Raw genomic sequence first — 20,744 nt, 5'->3', positions numbered from 1 at the left:
CTTTCCTGAAATATATTTACTGAGTAAAGGTATGTTACTCTATCTTTTTACTTAAACAATTTAGAACAAGTTCATCTCTGGTGTAATTCCATGGAGTACAATGGAGTTACATCAGGTATTAATTTTGTCTGCTATGTTGAAAAGAAAAACAACAACTATGTGTGAAAAACATTTTTGATACACTGGCCAAAACAATCCAGAAATTTATTGTATTTGACTTGGTGGATAGCTAAACTTTTCCCTTACGTACAGACTTATAGCACCTATGCCTTAATTTGCCTCCGCTCAGAATCATAACTGCTGCCTCCACATTTTCTTTGTGAAAGCAGGTTTCACCCACACCCATTATCTTCTGTGTTGCTAGGCTGAGAAAAGGAAAGGTTAGAATGCTGTTTCCTTCAAATGATAAGTCTCTTTTTCTTGGTTACTCTCAGCTTCCAGATCATGGAAAAAATTGTGCTCCAGGTGAGTTTCAAAACCATACCTCTCACAGAAACTTTGCTGATTTCTACTATATGGCATTGATGTGGTCATCTTACACTTCTGTTCCCAACAATGAGGTAATTACTTATTCCATATACACAATGGGATCAGGAGCTTTCCTCTCCAGTTGGAAGTGGATGCCAAGTCACCAGATATTTTTGTTTCTGACCTGATTCTCCAACACCATCTCAATTCATCCATCTGAGATTACCTTTTAATTAACACAGCTTTGTCTCACTACCATTCATCAAGTAAATCTATTTGTTTGGGTGTGCCTCTCTTCACCCTACACAAACTTTGCTCCAGATGAATCATGCAAACAAGCAATTTGTTTCAGATTAAAGTTTAATCAGGTCTTCCAGTGAAACCATTTTTGTCTCAGATCTACCAGTTTTTTTATTTTGAAGAACATGGCTGCAGTAAATGACTCTGAGCAACCAGAGATTTTGATTTCAGAAGATCTTTCAGATCTTCTTCCAGGGGTCACCCAATGAAATTAATAGGCTGTGGGTTTAAATCAAACTAACGGAAATATTTCTTCACACAACGCATAGTCCACCTGTGGAATTTGTTATCAGGGGATGTTGTGAAGGCCAAAACTATAACTGGGTTCAAAAAAGAATTAAATAAGTTCATGGAGGATAAGTCCATCAATGGTTATTAGCCAAGATCATCAAGGACACAACCCCATACTCTGCGTGTCCCTAAGCTTCTGACAGCCAGATGCTGGGGCTGGATGACAGGGGATGGATTACTTCATAATTGCCTTGTACTTTTCATTCTATTTGAAGCATCTGATATTGGTCATTGTCAAAAGATAGGATAGTGGGCTAGATGAAGCATTGGTCTGATCTAATATGGCCATTCTTATATTCTTTGCTTTTAGCAAATTTCCAAGTATCTGACCTAGATGACTGTCTCTATAATCCCTTCAAATTTTCAATATTAGTATAAACCAGCCTCACTACATCTTATATCCTATCCATCCAGGAGCCTGTTATAAAAATATCTTCCGTCATGGCTGCTAGTTTCCATTCTTTCCTTCCCATAACATTTTAAATTCTCCACACAACCCACTTTCCTTTTGCTGTAGTAATAAATAATGAGACTAGCCGTTAATGCAAATGAGTTTCATATATGCATATAACAATCAAGAGCCATGACTTTGTTTATAAGTGAGGTGTAAGTTGTAGGAAATCTTTTACCCAACAACATTTGTGCAGGTCTGATTAATTTGCTATACTCCACTTTCTGATAAATGTTTTTTCCCCTTTTTCATTGTTTTTTCTATGTTATAAAATTGCACAAAGATCCACAGTCACACACTGACCTTTTGTACTATAATGTACCTTGCAGGGGCACATAATGTGAGCCAAAACCATACCTACTACATTTGGCTCTGTACATAGCCAGTTTATTACTTTTTATAGTTCATGAGAGGCTTCTTCCTCGTTAAAGAGTTCTCCTTTCTTCCAGCTCATACACCACACGCTATCTCATTTCAGCTATTTGCCTTAATGCACTCTTATCCTTTCAGTGATACAAATTTTGTTCTAGCATGAACTCCACATCCAAGGTCCTGCTTTTCAATGTGTTCGTCATGAAAAATAGAAGTTCAAGGATATGAAACACCAACAAATTTCAAAACATTGAATAGTATTTTAGCTGTGCACTCCCATTAAAATCAATGGGAATCCTGCAACTAAAAATCCCATATAACACTTGAAAATGTAGCCCGTTGTATTGCCCACACATCTCCAGCTGTCTTTTTGCCTTGAATCTTCAGTCACAACTGCCACAGTGTTCTGAACTGTACTAGGTATCAAAAGAAATAAAGATATTGTACAGAGTGTTTGCCGGAGGCCAAACAAAATCAGCAATTTTCTCAGATATGGAATAAAAGTACCAGGTGGATAAATGAATAGACAAGGGCAAAAAACCCAACAACACACACACACGCAACTGTGGCAAGAATGGGAAGGGAAAAGTTGCACTACAGTCACAGTGAAAACCTACATTCACAGACATACCCACACACCCTCATGTACCCACACACAGCACTTGAAATGTAAATGGAACAAACTTTCAAATCTAACTGAACTTTAAACAAACTGCAAACAGTCAAACCAATTACACTTTTAATCCCGAAAGACAAACACACACTGCCACTGCAACTAAAACAAATACATGAGCTAACCAAACACAATACTACCTTATTAAAATTAAACATTAAAACAAACATTTACAGTGTGGCTCACAACAGTAACCAGGTTTCCCTCCTGTCTCCTCAGAAAGCCTATCCTGCCTCATTGGGGCTTCAGCTAGCCTGAAAGGGGAGGTTTTCAGTCAATGTCCTATCACCCTCTTCCAGTAGGCCAGCTCCTCCTTGCCTTCTGAATCTCCCTCTCGCTTTGCCGCATAGTGGGTGAGGGTCATCATATCCTGGCTGGAGGGAAGAAGTCATTCTATTCCTCCCCTCTGGTGCAGGATGCCTTGCCATGCTTCAGTGGGTAGACATGGTGGTGCTGACTTGGACCAAATCCCAAGGAATTCCCTTGGATCTCCTCAGCCAGCCAGCCAGTTCAGGCCCTAGGTCTGTCAGTGCTTTCCTAATGGAGGCAGTGAGCAAGGTGGCAGCAGAAGTGGGAGCCACAGTAATTCTAGGAGCTTCCCAATGGGACAGGTTGCAGCCACCCTAGCACAGTCCTGGAGGTATCCACCAGTCTCAGGTACTTTGTACTTCAGATCCTGCAGCCATGACCCTCTTGTAGGGAATGAAATAGGGGCAGCTGCAATAGTTCTGAATCCAGCAGGATGAGTAGAATCTGTCTCTAGTCCTATTTCACTGCCTGGTGGGTATCTGCTGGATGGGGGAGCAGAAAATGGGAAAGCAACCCTTGTTCCTCACATGTGGGGATGAGACTGCGTCTAGAGTGAGTCAGCTCTAGCCTCATAAGTGAGCCCCATAAGTGTGTGCTGCTGTTGTGATCACCTGGAGAGCTGTTATTTCCTCTGGACCTAGCGTCTCCCTTCTCTACTTCTGGATAGCAACTATTTCTGATATAGGAAGCCACTTTTCCTCTTCACTGCTTTCTTCATCCTTCTGCAGGGCCTGGCTGGGATGGCCAGCTGGCAATGTGGGCTTTGACCCCCTGGCTTGCACTAGACTTTGGAAGCCACTGAATGAAAAGAAGACTGTCTTGCTTACCTTGAGAATTAATTGGGTATGGCATACAATGTATTACTTTAAGGTCTTGTCTTCACTACATTGCTGCTTGAGCTATAACTCAAGGTTTGCTCCATAGTCCAACTCCCCTCCACTCACAAAAATCTCTAGCTTGAATTAAGTGGTGCTTTAAGCTTGGGCCAGGTAGCCTGTCTGGTGCTAGGGCTGACGCACTAGCTAGAAATGCAATGGGCATGCAGCAGCTGGAGTTACAACAATTTTTCAGCTTCAATCCTACTATTTTGTGTAGCAAGAATGTTGTTTCACAATGTGGTCACTCTCACTCTGTTCTCACTTAAACTAGGCTAGCTCAAGTGGAGTAACTCAAGTGTATTAACTTTAGCTACCTGTTGCAGTGAAGAACAGCCCTTAAATCAAAAACCTTTGGTGCTTAATGATCAGTGTCTTGGGCTCCTGAAACAGCTAGTTTTTAAATGGACACTTGAATGTTATGTGTTGTGTCACTGACCCAGGATGCATCTTCTGTTCTCACTTGGCAGCAGCCACACCTGGAACCAGATGGCCACACTATTCTATTTGATTGACAAGGAGGCTGCAGGATTATCTACTGGGCAAGCAGCAATTCTTGCCTCCTGCTTTCAGTGGCATTTCATTCTGGCAGACAGAATAGATTTTGAAGGCAGATATTAAGGTTCGCTCAGATATCTCTGCTGGCTCAGTTCAGTGTTTTTCAGTGGGGGATTGATATGTATTTCAGTGGGAGATTTTCACTGGGAGTTCTGTTGGTCAGTAAAGGGATATTATTTTCTTAGAATTTCTGCTAGTTTTGGTGGTAATTATGTGTCAAAAGATTCGGGAATAAATGGGTTCTTTCTTGGTCAGATAACCCAACTGCAGTCCATATATCAACAGGTTTTGGGCAGGTTGCTTTAAATCAAGCAGCTTACATACATGTTTATGCTACTGCTTGGTCACCTCTGGAATCGATAACAACACTGCCAATATTTTCTCTTGTTTCAAGGTAAATAGACTATGAAGCAATGCTTCAGGCCAGTTTTGAGCCAGTTGTTATGCCATCATTTTTGTGGATCTTGGCACATGAGGGCACTGCCAAAGATCACTAGCCATAGAGAAGTGACAGTGCCAGGTTTTCTGACTTCATGTCATTCAAGGTGCATTCAGGTCTTTCCTTACATGACTGGCCCATACCAGAAGTGCATTTAATGAAGTTTGCAGAAGTGCCCAATAAAATGTGTGTTATATTTCTTTTGCTATTTCCTCTCTCTCTCTCTCTCTCTCTCTCTCTCTCTCTCTTTCTCTAATATTTTGCTCTTTTTCACTCAGATGTAAAAATATGGAACTTATTTAGCTATGCTCTGTGCCTGTTTTTGTCATAGCGGGTGATGCTGCTGCTATTCCATCTGTCTATTCAGATGTTTTCAGATACCAAAAAACATGTTGAGAAACAGATAAGTGAAATATGCTCACAGATGGATGGGTCCTACTTTTTTTTCTACAAGTTCCATATTATATTTCTGGTAGCTGTGTATGCCTTTGAGAGAAACCATGATGAGTCCAATGAAGTTATTTGAAAGGTAAATAATCATATATTACTCCATTGTATGCTCCCCTAGATAGTCAACAAAAAAGTGAGTGTCTGTTACTCTGCTAAAAAAGTGCAAGGTTAAACAATTCAAGCAAGACTTTTGGGTGTATGATAGCTGTACTCCAAAGCAAAAGACCAAATGTTTGAGGCCTCTTTTCATAAGATTTCTTAACTCTGTGTATTCTTGTCTTCCAATAGATAATATGATGCTGACCCTGGTGCCCACTTTGCACTCATGTCTCTCTTTTCAAACTTATAGTAGTTCATTTCATAGATTCATTCTGAGTGCTTAGCATGGTGATGGATATTAAAAATGTATAAAAGGGAGAAAAAACACATTGACATTACAAATGTAGGGACTTCACTGCATATTGCGGAGCTCAGTAATTTTTGACTGTAAATGTTTGTTTTTCCTCCAATGAGATATGTATGCAGTGAATAAGAAAAGACACATGCAATAGGACAAGAGAAGATACAGTGTTGTTGAAGATAAAAAGTTTGTTTGTTTATTAATTTTCACAAGGAAGCTGAGCCAAAGCTATACCGAAATTAGAAAACATCCTTTAATAGCACTTCATTTCAATTATTGTCATGATTATAATATTGTGACTTGGTTTCCATTGAAATTAATGGGACTACTTCTTTGAGAGACGGATCGCCAATGTGAGTAAAGGGTTCAAAATCTGCCCTAAATTGTCAATGTTGTATGTTTGTATTTACTGCACAATGTGATGTCTTGATCCTTGCATGGTGCAGGATCAGGAACATAATGAGCATGAAAAAGGATGTTAAATGTTTCCTCGGACGGCTGTATTCAGAGCTGGATAAAGGGGAGATGCACATAGCTGCATATCTGGCTCTTGTATGCAAATGAGTCCTACTAAGTATTTCTTTCAGGCAGCACAGAACTGCAAAGCAAATATCATGATGCCCATCTGAGCCTCTTACCAGCTTAATCAGGTACTATTTGTTCAGTACATGTAAGTTTAAGCAGAGATGAAACATTAAATGTTGGTAAGTAATCAAATTATTCTGTTTGATTGTTGCATGTAAGTAGGTGCCAGTTGTGTGAGGTGCCTGGAGGCAGCTTTAATTTTCATAGCTAACTTTTCAGGGAATGTTTGTTTTTCCTCCATCTAACTTTTTGTTTCAGACTTGCTCTCCTCTCATCTAGTCCTGGATGGTCCTTCGTATGGTAAGCAATGGTGATGAATATAATCACTTTAAGTGTTATATGAACAACTTACACTATGTGATTTGTATTTTATAACTGACATGCCAAACCCCTGTACAGGAAGTGTAAGTGGTTAAAAAAGGGTCCCTTACTATCTAATCTTCACTGTGTATTTGATACATTTTCTACATGATGTTGCAAGGCTTAATTCAGCAAACACATACTAGTATGCCTAGTCAATGGAACTATGGTCATAGTAATGGTCATAACAAATATACTTTGCAGTCGTTGTTAGCAGGTCTAAGTTCTGAGTTACCTTTATGTAGTCTCCAAATGTATGTTTTCCCCCTCTTTTTGAAAGCCAGAGCAAAAGATGTGGCATCCTAGCAAGTAGAGAGCTTAGCAAATAGTGATAATTTAAGTAAGAAATTTCACTGAGAGAACTAAAGGACTGTTTCTCCATTGCTCTGCACCTTGTGTAGTCATTTACAATGATGAAAAGTGAGTGTAAAATGCTACCATTATGAGTAGGTGTTCTTCTACACCCATTTTGAATTCACTTGGTAAATGACATCACATGGTGCAGAGCAATGGGAAAGCTGACTCTGAGACTCCAGTACTGCCATTGAATCCATGAAAGGAGTCTTATATTCATGCTGAACCCTGTTAATTTTACTGAGACTCCACCCACATGAATCCAGCTGAAAGATCAAGACATAACATAGCAATGTTTTACTGCTTATGTAGACCTCAGTTGACTGTCCTTCTGTACACCCACACAGGGTAGAAAGGAGGCATAAGGAGCCCTTTATGCCCATGCCTGGGTTACCTACATCACCAGAGCCTGTGCACTGGGGGAGAACATCTGGCACCAGACTTCTGTTCCTTCCTTGGCTCAGGAAGTTGGGAAGGTGATAAAGCCCTGGCCATGTACATACACCTCAGCTACCGCAGGGGAGGAAAGTAACCTGGACCATCAGAAGGGTTAGTATGGATTGCTTTCCTCTGAAGCAAAAATAAAGCTGCAACACCATTGGGAATATCAGTATCTCAATCTGGTTCCTGCCCTGCTCCTGGGGAACTCACTGGGGCTGTAGGATTACAATCCAGCTCTTAGTATTTAATGTGTATTTGCCAATACAGTCATAACTAGCAGTTTAAAAGCTGGGACTTGTAGTGCATTGCAAATATTTGCATACACATGAAAGAACATAAGAACAGCCATACTGGGTCAGACCAAAGGTCCACTTAGCCTGGTATCCTGTCTTTCGACAGTGGCCAATGCCCGGTGCCCCAGAGGGAATGAACAGAACAGGTAATCACCAAATGATCCATCCCCTGTCGCCCATTCCCAGCTTCTGGCAATAGAGGCTAGGAACACCATCCCTGTCCATCCTGGCGAATAGCCATTGTTGGACCTATCCTTCCTTAACTTATCTAGTTCTTTTTTTAACCCAGTTATAGTCTTGGCCTTCGCAACATCCTCTGGCAAGGAGTTCCACAGGTTGACCATATGTTGTGTGAAAAAATACTTCCTTTTGTTTGTTTTAAACCTGCTGTTTATTAATTTCATTTGGTGACCCCTAGTTCCTATGTTATGAGGAGGAGTAAATAACACTTCCTTATTTACTTTCTCCACACCAGTCATGATTTTATAGACTTTTATCATATCTTCCCTTAGTCATCTCTTTTCCAAGCTGAAAAGTCCCAGCCTTATTAATCTCTCCTCATATGGCACCCATTCCATATCCCTAATCATTTTTGTTGCCCTTTTTTGAACCTTTTCCAATTCCAATATATCTTTTTGAGATGGGGTAACCACATCTGCATGCAGTATTCAAGGTGTGAGCATACCATGGATTTATATAGAGGCAATATGATATTTTCTGTCTTATTATCTATCCCTTTCTTAATGATTCCCAACATTGTTTGCTCTTTTGACTGCCACTGCACATTGAGTGGATGTTTTCAGAGAACTATCCACAATGACTCCAAGATCTCTTTCTTGAGTGGTAACAGTTAATTTAGACCCCATCATTTTATATGTATAGTTGGGATTATGTTTTCCAATATGCATTTCTTTGCATTTATCAACGCTGCTTTTCATCTGCCATTTTATTGCCCAGTCACCCAGTTTTGAGAGATCCTTTTGTAGCTCTTTGCAGTCTGCCTGGGACTTAACTATCTTGAGCAAATTTTTATCATCTGCAAAATTTGCCACCTCACTTTTTACCCCCTTTTCGATTTCATTTATGAATATGACTGGGCCCAGTACAGACCTCTGGGGGACACCACTATTTACCTCTCTCCATTCTGAAAACTGACCATTTATTCCAACCCTTTGTTTCCTATCTTTTAACTAGTTACCAATCCATGAGAGGACCTTCCCTCATATCCCATGACAGGTTACTTTGCTTAAGAGGGGCCTTGTCAAAGGCTTTCTGAAAATCTAAGTACACTATATACACTGGATCTCCCTTGTCCACATGCTTGTTGACTCCCTCAAAGAATTCTAGTAGATTTTTAGTAGACATACTACTTTTCTACTGCTGGAAAGTCTAATTTAATCCAAGCAGTAGGCTTCTATTGAAACAAAAGCACATAACTGCATTAAGAGCATTTCTTACATCACCTCTACAAGCCTTCTACTAACCTGCAAAGTGATACTTTTTTAAAAAATTCAAGATATAAGCACTTGTAACAATAGCACTTCAGACTAATAGGCTTAAAAACATGGAGAAGCCATAAATTAATAAACACACTCAAGCTAGCAACAACACTTAAAGACTAAAACGTGGAATACAATGCATTTGAATACTGTGATAACAGTAAAAAGAAAAGGAGTACTTGTGGCACCTTAGAGACTAACAAATTTATTTGAGCATAAGCTTTCGTGAGCTATAGCTCACTTCATCAGATGCATTTACATGCATTTAAATGCATCCGATGAAGTGAGCTGTAGCTCACGAAAGCTTATGCTCAAATAAATTTGTTAGTCTCTAAGGTGCCATAAGTACTCCTTTTCTTTCTGTGAATACAGACTAACACGGCTGCTACTCTGAAACCGGTGATAACAGTAGTAACAGAAGGAGAAATGAGCAAAGGTACAAAGTTATGTGGCTGGTATCCCAAAAACTTTAAAATGTTTGCTACTTTAAAAACTATAATAAATCCAATGTTAAGAGAGTTGACCGTGTTTAACAAAAGAAAATCAGATAAGTTCATTGGAAAATAGTGAAACTTACATGAAGCATATGAACGTGGGGGAAAACCATTATTGTGTCGTGCCAGGTATAGCGGGGGCTCTCTGCTCTACTAAGCGTGCTCTCCTGGTTTACAACACCCCTGCTATTATAATCCTTTTTTCTCTTGAGCATAGGCTAACAATTGTACCAAATTATGTAGAATTTTTCTGACTTTGACAAATATCCAGGCCAAGTAATTTTCTGGTCAATAGAGGCATAAAGCTACCATAGTAAACTATTGTGACACCAAAATTTGCTTCTTGCTTGACCTTTAGAGTAATATTAGGAGTAGAGGCAATACCACCCTCTGCTCAATGATACATCTCTCTGGGATTTATACTATTGTTGCCCCTTTTTAACCCAAGCTACTAGTCAAATTTCAGAGTCCTGGGGATGGATTTTTCTAGTTGGAAGTAGAAATTGATGGAGTCTTGTATTTTTATTGATGCAATCTTGTTTATTTACAAGGAATGTACAGAGTTCTGTTTCTCCAAATGCAGGAGCAAGCAAGAACAAAAGGAGCAGTTTCTTAGCTTACAGCCCCAAGCCCCTAGCCAATGCATCTACAGGACAAATGCTCTCTCCAGCTTTTTCCAGGGTCACACTGTGATCACTAGCTTCTACTTGGTTTTCTTGCTTTTTGTCTCTGCCATTCTCTGTGTTTTGCCTTCCCTCCCTCCCTCACACACCAGGTCACAATATCCAGTGGAATTCACCACCCACATAGTGCTAGTTCCTGGGGAAATTCTATTACGCCTTGTTTTAGATGTGGTAACATAAATGTTTCTTCCAAATGTCTTACTGTGAAGGGTACTTCCAAACATAAGTTTGAATGAGGTTTGAACTCAACTCACAACTGGGTTTCACCCAGAGAATACACTATTAAGTAGCTTCAGACAGCTGTCATTTTATTTCAAAATCAGCCCATCAGTGAAATATTTCCTCCTCCTTCCCCCAAATGTGGAATTTACCCATTCTAGATTACACCTGCTTTAGGCCCTCCATAGACTAGATTCAAGCTCAGAGCAGTAAAACAGCATTTCCATAAAGAAGGTGCATCATAAAGGTTTTAGGAACAGTCATTTGGGATGGCCTCTATAACTCGTGATTCATTTTCTGACCTAGTTGCCTAACTTGGCAACCAAGAAAGTTGGATTTAGGACATTAATCAGCATAAAAATGTTCTGACTTGAAAAGAGGATAGCCAACCAAGTGAAGAGACTGGCAAAGTATTAAAGGAGAAGCAGTCACAGAAGGGGTACAAAATAGGTGTCACACAACCGAGGTGATCAAAGTGAGCATTAGACCTTTAAAAAGAATTACTTGTAACAGTTCATTCCTGAATGAACATTAGTAAAACTGAAAATTAGAATAGTCGAAAATAATTTATGTTCAGTGCTTCAAGTATATCAGTATATTCCTATTTGTGTGCTTACCAGTGCTTCTCTCTGAATCTGTTTAGTTCTCAACTGGTTCCTATCTCTGTAGTATCTAAGCATCATTGATTATTTTATTAACACCCATGTGGGTTAACATTATCCCCATTGTACAGATGGGAATTGGAAACATTGAGGGATTGCGTCATGGCCAAGATCACTTGGGAAGTCTGGCAAAGCCAAGAATTGAACTCCATCTCCAGAATCCCAATTCTGTGCCTTTGCTGCAACATCATTCTTCGTCTCATCTTGAACTAGTGAACGTATGGGGAAGAGAAATCCAGTTTCTCAATTTGTTATAGCACATACGTGACTTGAATGCTCATTTTAGTTTAAAGAATGAGGAGTACTTGTGGCACATTAGAGACTAACAAATTTATTTGAGCATAAGCTTTCATGGGCTAAAGCCCACTTCATCAGATGCATGCAGTGGAAAATACAGTAGGAAGATTATGTGTATATATATATATATATATATATATATATATACAGAGAACATGAAAAAATGGGGATTGTCATACCAACTCTAATGAGACTCATCAATTAAATTAAGGTGGGCTATTATCAGCAGGAGAAAAAAAACTTTTGTAGTAATAATCAGGATGGCCCATTTCAAACAGTTGACAAGAAGGTGTGAGTAACAGGAAAATTAGCATGGGGAAATAGTTTTTAGTTAGTGTAATGACTCATCCACTCCCAGTCTTTATTCAAGGCTAATTTAATGGTGTCCAGTTTGCAAATTAATTCCAGTTCTGCAGTTTCTTCTTGGTGTCTGTTTTTGAAGTTCTTTTGTTGAATAATTGTGACTTTTAGGTCTGTAATTGTATGTCCAGGGAGGTTGAGTTGTTCTCCGACTGGTTTTTGAATGTTTTAATTCTTGACGTCTCATTTGTGTCCATTTATTCTTTTGCATAGAGACTGTCCAGTTTGGCATATGTACATGGCAGAGGGGCATTGCTGGCACATGATGGCATATATCACATTGGTAGATGTGCAGGTGAACAAGCCTCTGATAGTGTGGCTAATGTGATTAGGTCCTATGAGGGTGTCCCTTGAATAGACCTGTGGACACATTTGGCAATGGCAATCTTTTTTTCCTGCTGATAATAGCCCACCTTAATTGATGAGTCTTGTTAGAGTTGGTATGGCAACCCCCATTTTTTCATGTTCTATCTAATCTATCTATCTACCTATCTACTGTATTTTCCACTGCATGCATCTCATGAAGTGGGCTTTAGCTCATGAAAGTTTATGCTCAAATAAATGTGTTGGTCTCTAAGGTGCCACAAGTACTCCTCGTTCTTTCCGCTGATACAGACTAACTCGGCTACCACTCTGAAATATGTCATCATTTTAGTTTAAGGGGCCAAGCTCCTCGACGCTCTCAGAGGGATCAAACTCTCCTCCCAATAGCAGAACAAAGAAGACACTTCACATGGCATATTGTTATTCATTAAATTACACTCAGCACATCTTTATTTGTGCTCATTCAGCCGTGGGTGAGAAGCTAAATGAAGACAATTCCTGCCACAGGAAGCTTACAGTTGTAGGGAACAAGATGCACCAGGAAGTCGAGAGAAGGAATAATATTATGGTACTTTAAAAATATTTGAAATAACATAATCTGGTTAAATGTAGATGCTGCAACTTTATTAAAATCCCTAAAACCAATGGGCCCATTCCCCACCCCCAACTACCTGGCATGGATGTTCCAATGAGGATTTGAACTGGTCACCAATAGCCCTGGGTTCTACTAACCTGAGGATGGGGATGAGGGCAATACACCCTTGCTAGGATCCTGGCTGGAAGCTAAAGTCCTGTCCCACTCCACTCCTCCACACAGGAGGTAGGAGAGATTATACTAGGAGAGCCACATGCTGCATGAGACATCTCTCCCCACTGTGCAATGTTGTGCTCTGGGCCCAGGCCCAAGCAGCCCATTGAGTTACAGGGACCTCATATAGGACTCTTTTTCCCCACCAACCAGCCTGCAACTCACTAAAGTTGTGACAATGTCATTTAGTCCCCCCAAACTGGATCTCTGAGATACCAGGTGGAATGTGAAAACCCCACAAAAAAGTTTGTCAGTTTCACTAGATGCTACACCCCAAACAAAATTTGGTGATTAGCCTAGCCTCCAGCATCGTAGGAGATCCAGTAATTAGCCAGGCACGGGGAAAGGTGGACTGGAACAGAGCCCAAAATAACTACTTGCTAGCAACAAGCAAGCAGAGGCAAAGATGGCTATTCCCACCAGTAGGAGCAAGGAAAAGCCACCCCCCTCTCCTTGCCCTGTCAGATAGACCTAATCAGCTGACCTCTCTGGGTCAGGGTCAGGGTCCTTTACATGCCATGTGAGTTGACCTACCTCCTTTCTCGTTCTCTCCCTTCCCAGGTCAGGAGAGTGTCCTCCCCTTTCCCCCCAAATATACATGTTTCAGGGAGGAGGGGGAACAAGGAAGATCATGTTTAGCATTGGCCCAGACTCTCCTGCTTTGGGTCTACCCCTGTCCTCCCCGATCCATAGTATGGAGGTGTGTCCATTGCCTCCACATCATCAAAGTCACACCCTAGCTAGTGAGGTGAATATTCATTGGGTTTACCTCTTGTGGGCATTGCTGAAGAAGCAATCCTTTAAGGGGAATTTTAATGTAGGGAATTTCCAGTCCCCCATGTGGGATGAGCCCATATTGGGGTGCTCTACTACTCCCCTCACATTCTGCTAGCAACTTTACATAAATTCTTCATATACTGTGTAATAAAGCACAAGGTATATCCATTACTGTTTGAAACTCCCACTGTCGCTGTTTGTAGAATTGTTTGTTTCTAAATGATCAAGTATAGTAGTGGCATATTTATAATGCTCTTTGCACTAGGGCTAGCTGGAAACCGAATTCTATTTCATGAAAAATTTAGAGGTTTAAGTGTTTGGATTCATTCCACTTCAGGACAAAAATTGAGACCTTTTGAAACTTTTTTTTGTAAAAAAAAACCAGAGACACACCAACCCCTAATGAATATTGAATTTTTTATACAAAAAGGGAACAGCGCCAACAGGAGAGATTTGAGACAGACCTGTACCAGAACAGCCAATAAGCCATTGGGGTACAGGAGACCCTGATCTGCCTGAATTGCCGCAAGGACTTGAATCTGGGATTCCTGCAGCCCAAGGAGTTACCTAACCATTCAACAACTTTGTATTCTATGGGTGAAATGGATACATTTCCACAAAAAATTTGTTTTGTCAAATCATCACATTCAGATGGGAAAAGAGTTTTAGTAAAACTCCAACCTTCTCTATGTTGAACTGCTAGTTGTAAACCATTGAGAAAGCAGGTGAGTGGTAAGGGAGAAGTTCCTAGCTATTTTATGGTAAATTAATTAAACTAATATGTTGTCCTGGTTGCACCTACATACAGGCACAAAAACCAATCACTGTCTAAGCAGCACAGAGATTTGTGAAATTGTAAACAGAGGTTTCCTCCATGTGGACTAAATTACACAGTGACTAAATAATGAGGAGTTTAATTGCTAAATTGCCAATAGTTGAAAGGATGCAGAAGAGCTGAGAGAGGGACTGGGAACTGCAGTGTGAAAGCTGGGGAAGCCAAATGGGCTTAGTGCAAAATCTGCAAGACGCTGGGACTGCAAGATGCTGAGTTGTCCCTGGTGACTTATAGCATTTGATGGAGAGGGACAGCATGGGGGGGCAGTCAGATGAGACAGCCAGGTGATGGGCTACTGTTATTCTCCGACCTTCATTTTATTTTACTAATCTGACCTAGAATCAATTTAAGAATAGTGTCTTTTTAACTACATTTTAAAATGGTTTAAATTTCTGGTTAAAATGGTTAAACTTTCAGGTTTTTGTATTGCAGTAATTTCACAGTAAAACAAGAATATTTTCACTAATCTGGGTAAATAGATTTTGTGTTCGAATATTTAGACACACTTACTTGGTCTGTGTCTCATTTCTGCCCTATGTGAATATTCTAGCAAAACAATGTTACTAGGAGGAGTGGTGCCCAAGTCAGTGAATGTTAGGGAACTTTTGTAGAAAGTCCATTGAGTGAGTGGAGAACTTGTTGGATGGTTTAGAGGATTAGCAATGAGATACAATTTCATCTATACTATAGGTTGTTAAAGTAACTAGAAACAAAGGCTATGAATGACATGATTTAAGCTTTTATTTAATTCTGTCCTAACTGGAAGCATAAAGTTTTGGAAATTTTGTGAGACTCATGAGAATTCCATCCCAAAATTTCAGATTCAAAAGATTCTATTTAGGTAATTATATGGCTGTCATCACCTTAGCATTTGAACACCTTTTGCCTCCCCTGTTCTTGGACTGCAGGGTCTCTGTGCATTCCCTCACCCAAGCTAGAGCAGCCCCAAGAATTGCCAGGACACAGGTCTGCCCTGCCTATGCCTCCTCTCACCTCCGCTTTCTTCATGGGGCTTGCACCTGCTTCCATCCTGGAATAGGCTCTGTACCTGTGGTTGTTGTGGAAATGACAGAGAGGTAGCAATCTGACATATTCCCTGGGAGGGATTTTTGCCTGCCATAAGTCCCCTTTGCACCAACCTAGCTGGTGATACAAGCCATAGCACATCTGACTTCATGCTTTGCCCAAGGCTCAGGAAGTTTGTGGCTGATCTGGGTATGAATCATGAGTCTGTCTAGTGCCTAAAACAAAAGTCCATCTTGCGAGGAAAGAAGGGTTCAGAAATGATTTAGATTAGTGGTCTGAACATATGACCAGGAGCCAAGAATATCTGATTTTTAATCTTTGCTCTTGTAGAATATGATACTCGGACTTTTTTTGTCCCAGTTCTCCTACCTGTAAAATCCTACGTACTTGACCCTAGTTTCCTCTATTTTAATAAATTTAAATTCAAGCTAATATTAATTTTACTATTTATATAAATGTTTAAATATTTCTTTCTACATTAGATATTCTTTGTTGTAGGACTTCATTAATGTTTTCCTGAAAATCCAGATATGCCCTGGAAGTGGTATGCTGAAAGAATTACAATTTAGTCATCATATCTATTGCCTGACCCACTTTTAGCTTTGTTGGTGTAGTCTGTGGTTGTCTGCGTGTTAACTAAATTGATCCTTTAAAGTAGGATCTGCAATGTTTCCCACAGCTGATAATCAGTTTTGCAGTGTATAATTTCCTCGCAGATTGTGTTTAATTCTTATTTAATTAATGGTATTATGATTGTTACTTTCTATTTCTTGGGCATCTCTCTCCAGCTGAGTGAACTTCAGGAAGTCTATTTCCTATTGCCTTTCTTTCTCTGACATGGATGTGTATTGTCTTGACTTTTCACTCTGACAAATTTGAAACCATATCACCCCGGAACGGCTGATATGAACGGCACACTTTCTAAATTCATGTATTTCATCCTTTAAGCTGTGCCACTATAAGGTCCATAGTATAGACATAGCCCTAGTTAATCCTGCTCACACATTCTAGGAAGTGAGAGGGAAACATTTCAGTTGTGTAAAATCTCCATCTCCTGCATATTATCTTCTAAATCTTAAAGTGGTGAACCAAAATGTTCAGCTGGTGTGCAGCGACCGCCACTTATCACAAACATCACAACTTTCTCATCTTTGCCTTGTGATTCCCACCCCTTTGCCCCTGGCTGCTTGCTGTATCCAACTGTGCTCCCTCCTCTTGTACTTAGCCTGTAAGCAATCTGAGACAGGGCCTGGCTATTGCAGCACCAAGCATTGGCTATTCCAGTTAGGGCTGCTAGATGCTAAGTCAATACGAACAAGAATCTTTACTTTCCATGTTTAACTACCTGTGCAGGGCCAGCCCTAGGCTTTTTGCCACCCCAAGCAAAAAATTTGCCACTCAGAGAGCGCAACTGCCCAAGCAAAAAAAAAAAAAAAAAAAAGAGTGGCCGGAATGCCGCCCTTGGAATTTTGGAATTGTGCCGCCCTAAGCATGTGCTTGTCTTGCTGGAGCCTAGAGCCAGTCCTGTACCTGTGTCCTCTCCAGTATAGAATATGGAAGCCTACTTCTGTCAGTTGAACAGTTCTGCTCTACAGTAAAGTAGTCCCGGTTAAAGTTGTTTCGTTGCTGATCAATTAGGGAAGATGCTGCCAGCAAGATGTATAAAGATAGATGAAGTGGCTCAAAACAAGAAATAGACCAGATTTGTTTTGTATTCATTTTCTCCTCCCTCCTCTGTGAAATCAACTGCCTGCTAAACCCAGTTTTGAGTTCAATCCTTGAGGTTTTGAGTTCTATCTTTGAGGCGGCCATTCAGTTTCTCGCAAAGCCACCCCCTTTGTTGATTTTAATTCCCTGTAAGCCAACCCTGTAAGCCATGTCGTCAGTCACCCCTCCCTCCGTCAGGGCAACAGCAGACAATCGTTCCGCGCCTTTTTTCTGTGCAGACGCCATACCATGGCAAGCATGGAGCCTGCTCAGATCACTTTGGCAATTAGGAGCACATTAAACACCACACGCGTTATCCAGCAGTATATGCAGCACCAGAACCTGGCAAAGTGAAACCAGGCAAGTAGGCGATATCAGCGCGGTGACGAGAGTGATGAGGACAGGGACACAGACTTCTCTCAAAGCACGGGCCCTGCCAATGTGGGCATCATGGTGCTAATGGGGCAGGTTCATGCGGTGGAACGCCGATTCTGGGCTCGGGAAACAAGCACAGACTGGTGGGACCACATAGTGTTGCAGGTCTGGGACGATTCCCAGTGGCTGCGAAACTTTCACATGCGTAAGGGCACTTTCATGGAACTTTGTGACTTGCTTTCCCCTGCCCTGAGGTGCAAGAATACCAAGATGAGAGCAGCCCTCACAGTTGAGAAGAGAGTGGCAATAGCCCTGTGGAAGCTTGCAACGCCAGACAGCTACCGGTCAGTCGGGAATCAATTTGGAGTGGGCAAATCTACTGTGGGGGCTGCTGTGATGCAAGTAGCCAATGCAATAAAAGATCTGCTGATATCAAGGGTAGTGACCCTGGGAAATGTGCAGGTCATAGTAGATGGCTTTGCTGCAATGGGATTCCCTAACTGTGGTGGGGCCATAGACGGAACCCATATCCCTATCTTGGCACCGGAGCACCAAGCCAGCGAGTACATAAACCGCAAGGGGTACTTTTCAATAGTGCTGCAAGCACTGGTGGATCACAAGGGATGTTTCACCAGCATCAATGTGGGAAGGCCGAGAAAGGTACATGACACTCGCATCTTCAGGAACCCTGGTCTGTTTCAAAAGCTGCAGGAAGGGACTTTCTTCACAGACCAGAAAATAACCATTGGGGATGTTGAAATGCCTATAGTTATCCTTGGGGACCCAGCCTACCCGTTAATGCCATGGCTCATGAAGCCATACATAGGAAGCCTGGACAGTAGTCAGGAGCTGTTCAACTACAGGCTGAGCAAGTGCAGAATGGTGGTAGAATGTGCATTTGGACGTTTAAAAGCACACTGGTGCAGTTTACTGACTCGGTTAGACCTCAGCGAAACCAATATTCCCACTGTTATTACTGCTTGCTGTGCGCTCCACAATATCTGTGAGAGTAAGAGGGAGACACTTATGGCAGGGTGGGAGGTTGAGGCAAATCGCCTGGCTGCTGGTTACGCACAGCCAGACACCAGGACGGTTAGAAGAGCACAGGAGGGTGCAGTGCGCATCAGAGAAGTTTTGAAAACCAGTTTCATGACTGGCCAGGCTACGGTATAAAAGTTCTGTTTGTTTCTCCTTGATGAAACCCCCTGCCACTTGGTTCACTCTACTTCCCTGTAAGCTAACCACCCTCCCTACCTCCCTTCGATCACTGCTTGCAGAGGCAATAAAATCATTGTTGCTTCACATTCATGCATTCTTTATTAATTCATCACACAAATAGGGGGATAATTACCAAGGTAGCCCAGGAGGGGTGGTGGAGGAGGGAAGGACAAGGCCACACACCACTTTAACAAGTTTCAAACTTATTGAATGCCAGCTTTCTGTTACTTGGCCAATCCTCTGGGGTGGAGTGGCTGGGTGGCCGGAGGCCCCCCCAACAGATTCTTGGGCGTCTGGGTGAGGAGGCTATGGAACTTGGGGAACAGGGCGGTTGGTTACACAGGGGCTGTAGCGGCGGTCTGTGCTCCTGCTGCTTTTCCTGCAGCTCAATCATGGAGCATATTAGTTTGATCCTCCAGCAGCCTCAGCATTGAATCCTGCCTCCTCTCATCATGCTGCCGCCACCTTTCAGCTTCAGCCCTCTCTTCAGCCCGCCACTTACTCTCTTCAACCTGCCACCTCTCCTCCCAGTCATTTTGTGCTTTTCTGCACTCTGACATTGTCTGCCTCCATGCATTCGTCTGTGCTCTGTCAGTGTGGGAGGACAGCATGAGCTCAGAGAACATTTCATCGCGAGTGCATTTTTTTCGCCTTCTAATCTTTGCTAGCCTCTGGGAAGGAGAAGATCCTGTGATCCTTGAAACACATGCAGCTGGTGGAGAAAAAAAAAGGGACAGTGGTATTTGAAAAGACATTTTATAGAACAATGGGTACACTCTTTCACAGTAAACCTTGCTGTTAACATTACATACATAGCACATGTGCTTTCGTTACAAGGTCACATTTTGCCTCCCTCCCCCCACGTGGCTAACAGCGGGGAACATTTCTGTTCAGCCATAGGCAAACAGTGCAGCAGGATCGGGCACCTCTGAATGTCCCCTTAAGAAAAGCATCCTATTTCAACCAGGTGACCATGAATGATATCACTCTTCTGAGGATAACATAGAGAGATAAAGAACGGATGATGTTTGAACACCAGCAAACATACACTGCAATGCTTTGTTCTACAATGATTCCCGAGTACATGCTACTGGCCTGGAGTGGTAAAGTGTCCTACCATGGTGGATGGAATAAGGCTGCCCTCCCCAGAAACCTTTTGCAAAGGCTTTGGGAGTATATCCAGGAGAGCCACGAATGCCAGGGCAAATTAATCATTAAACATGCTGACTTTTAAGCCTTTTATAGTATTTTAAAAGGTACACTCACCAGAGGTCCCTTCTCTGCCTGGTGGGTTCGGGAGGCAGCCTTGGGTGGGTTCTGGGGGTACTGGCTCCAGGTCCAGGGTGAGAAACAGTTCCTGGGTGTTTGGAAAACCGGTTTCTCTGCTTGTTTGCTGTGAGCTATCTACAGCCTCCTCATCATCATCTTCTTCATCCCCAAAACCTGCTTCCGTGTTGCCTCCATCTCCATTGAAGGAGTCAAACAACATGGCTGGGGTAGTGGTGGCTGAACCCCCTAAAATGGAATGCAGCTCATCATAGAAGCGGCATGTTTGCAGCTCTAACCTGGAGCGGCCATTAGCCTCTCTGGTTTTCTGGTAGGCTTGCCTCAGCTCCTTAAGTTTCATGCAGCACTGCTTCGGGTCCCTGTTATGGCCTCTGTCCTTCATGCCCTGGGAGATTTTCACAAATTTTTGGCATTTCGAAAACTGGAATGTAGTTCTGATAGCACGGATTCCTCTCCCCATACAGCGATCGGATCCCATACCTCCCGTTCGGACCATGCTGGAGCTCTTTTGCGATTTTGGGACTCCATCATGGTCACCTCTGCTGATGAGCTCT

General features: G+C 41.8%; 1 protein-coding gene and 1 long non-coding RNA gene across 3 annotated transcripts in view; one reads left to right on the top strand and one right to left on the bottom strand.

The window, feature by feature from the left end:
• The window catches only part of ZNF804A (zinc finger protein 804A), a 252,375-nt gene that overhangs the window by 13,569 nt on the left and 218,062 nt on the right, over positions 1–20,744 (bottom strand). The gene's annotated exons all lie outside the window — the stretch shown is intronic.
• Positions 5,696–20,744, top strand: part of LOC122458155 — a 29,943-nt gene continuing 14,894 nt past the window's right edge. Inside the window, exons 1-2 of the long non-coding RNA XR_006278037.1 lie at positions 5,696–5,772; positions 6,174–6,236. This is a non-coding gene — a long non-coding RNA (uncharacterized LOC122458155). The remainder of the gene's footprint in view (positions 5,773–6,173; positions 6,237–20,744) is intronic.

Source organism: Dermochelys coriacea, chromosome 11 (assembly GCF_009764565.3).
Source record: "Dermochelys coriacea isolate rDerCor1 chromosome 11, rDerCor1.pri.v4, whole genome shotgun sequence".
In the NCBI taxonomy this organism is placed as follows: Eukaryota; Metazoa; Chordata; order Testudines; family Dermochelyidae; genus Dermochelys; species Dermochelys coriacea.
This window is presented reverse-complemented; position numbering and strand designations above follow the sequence as displayed.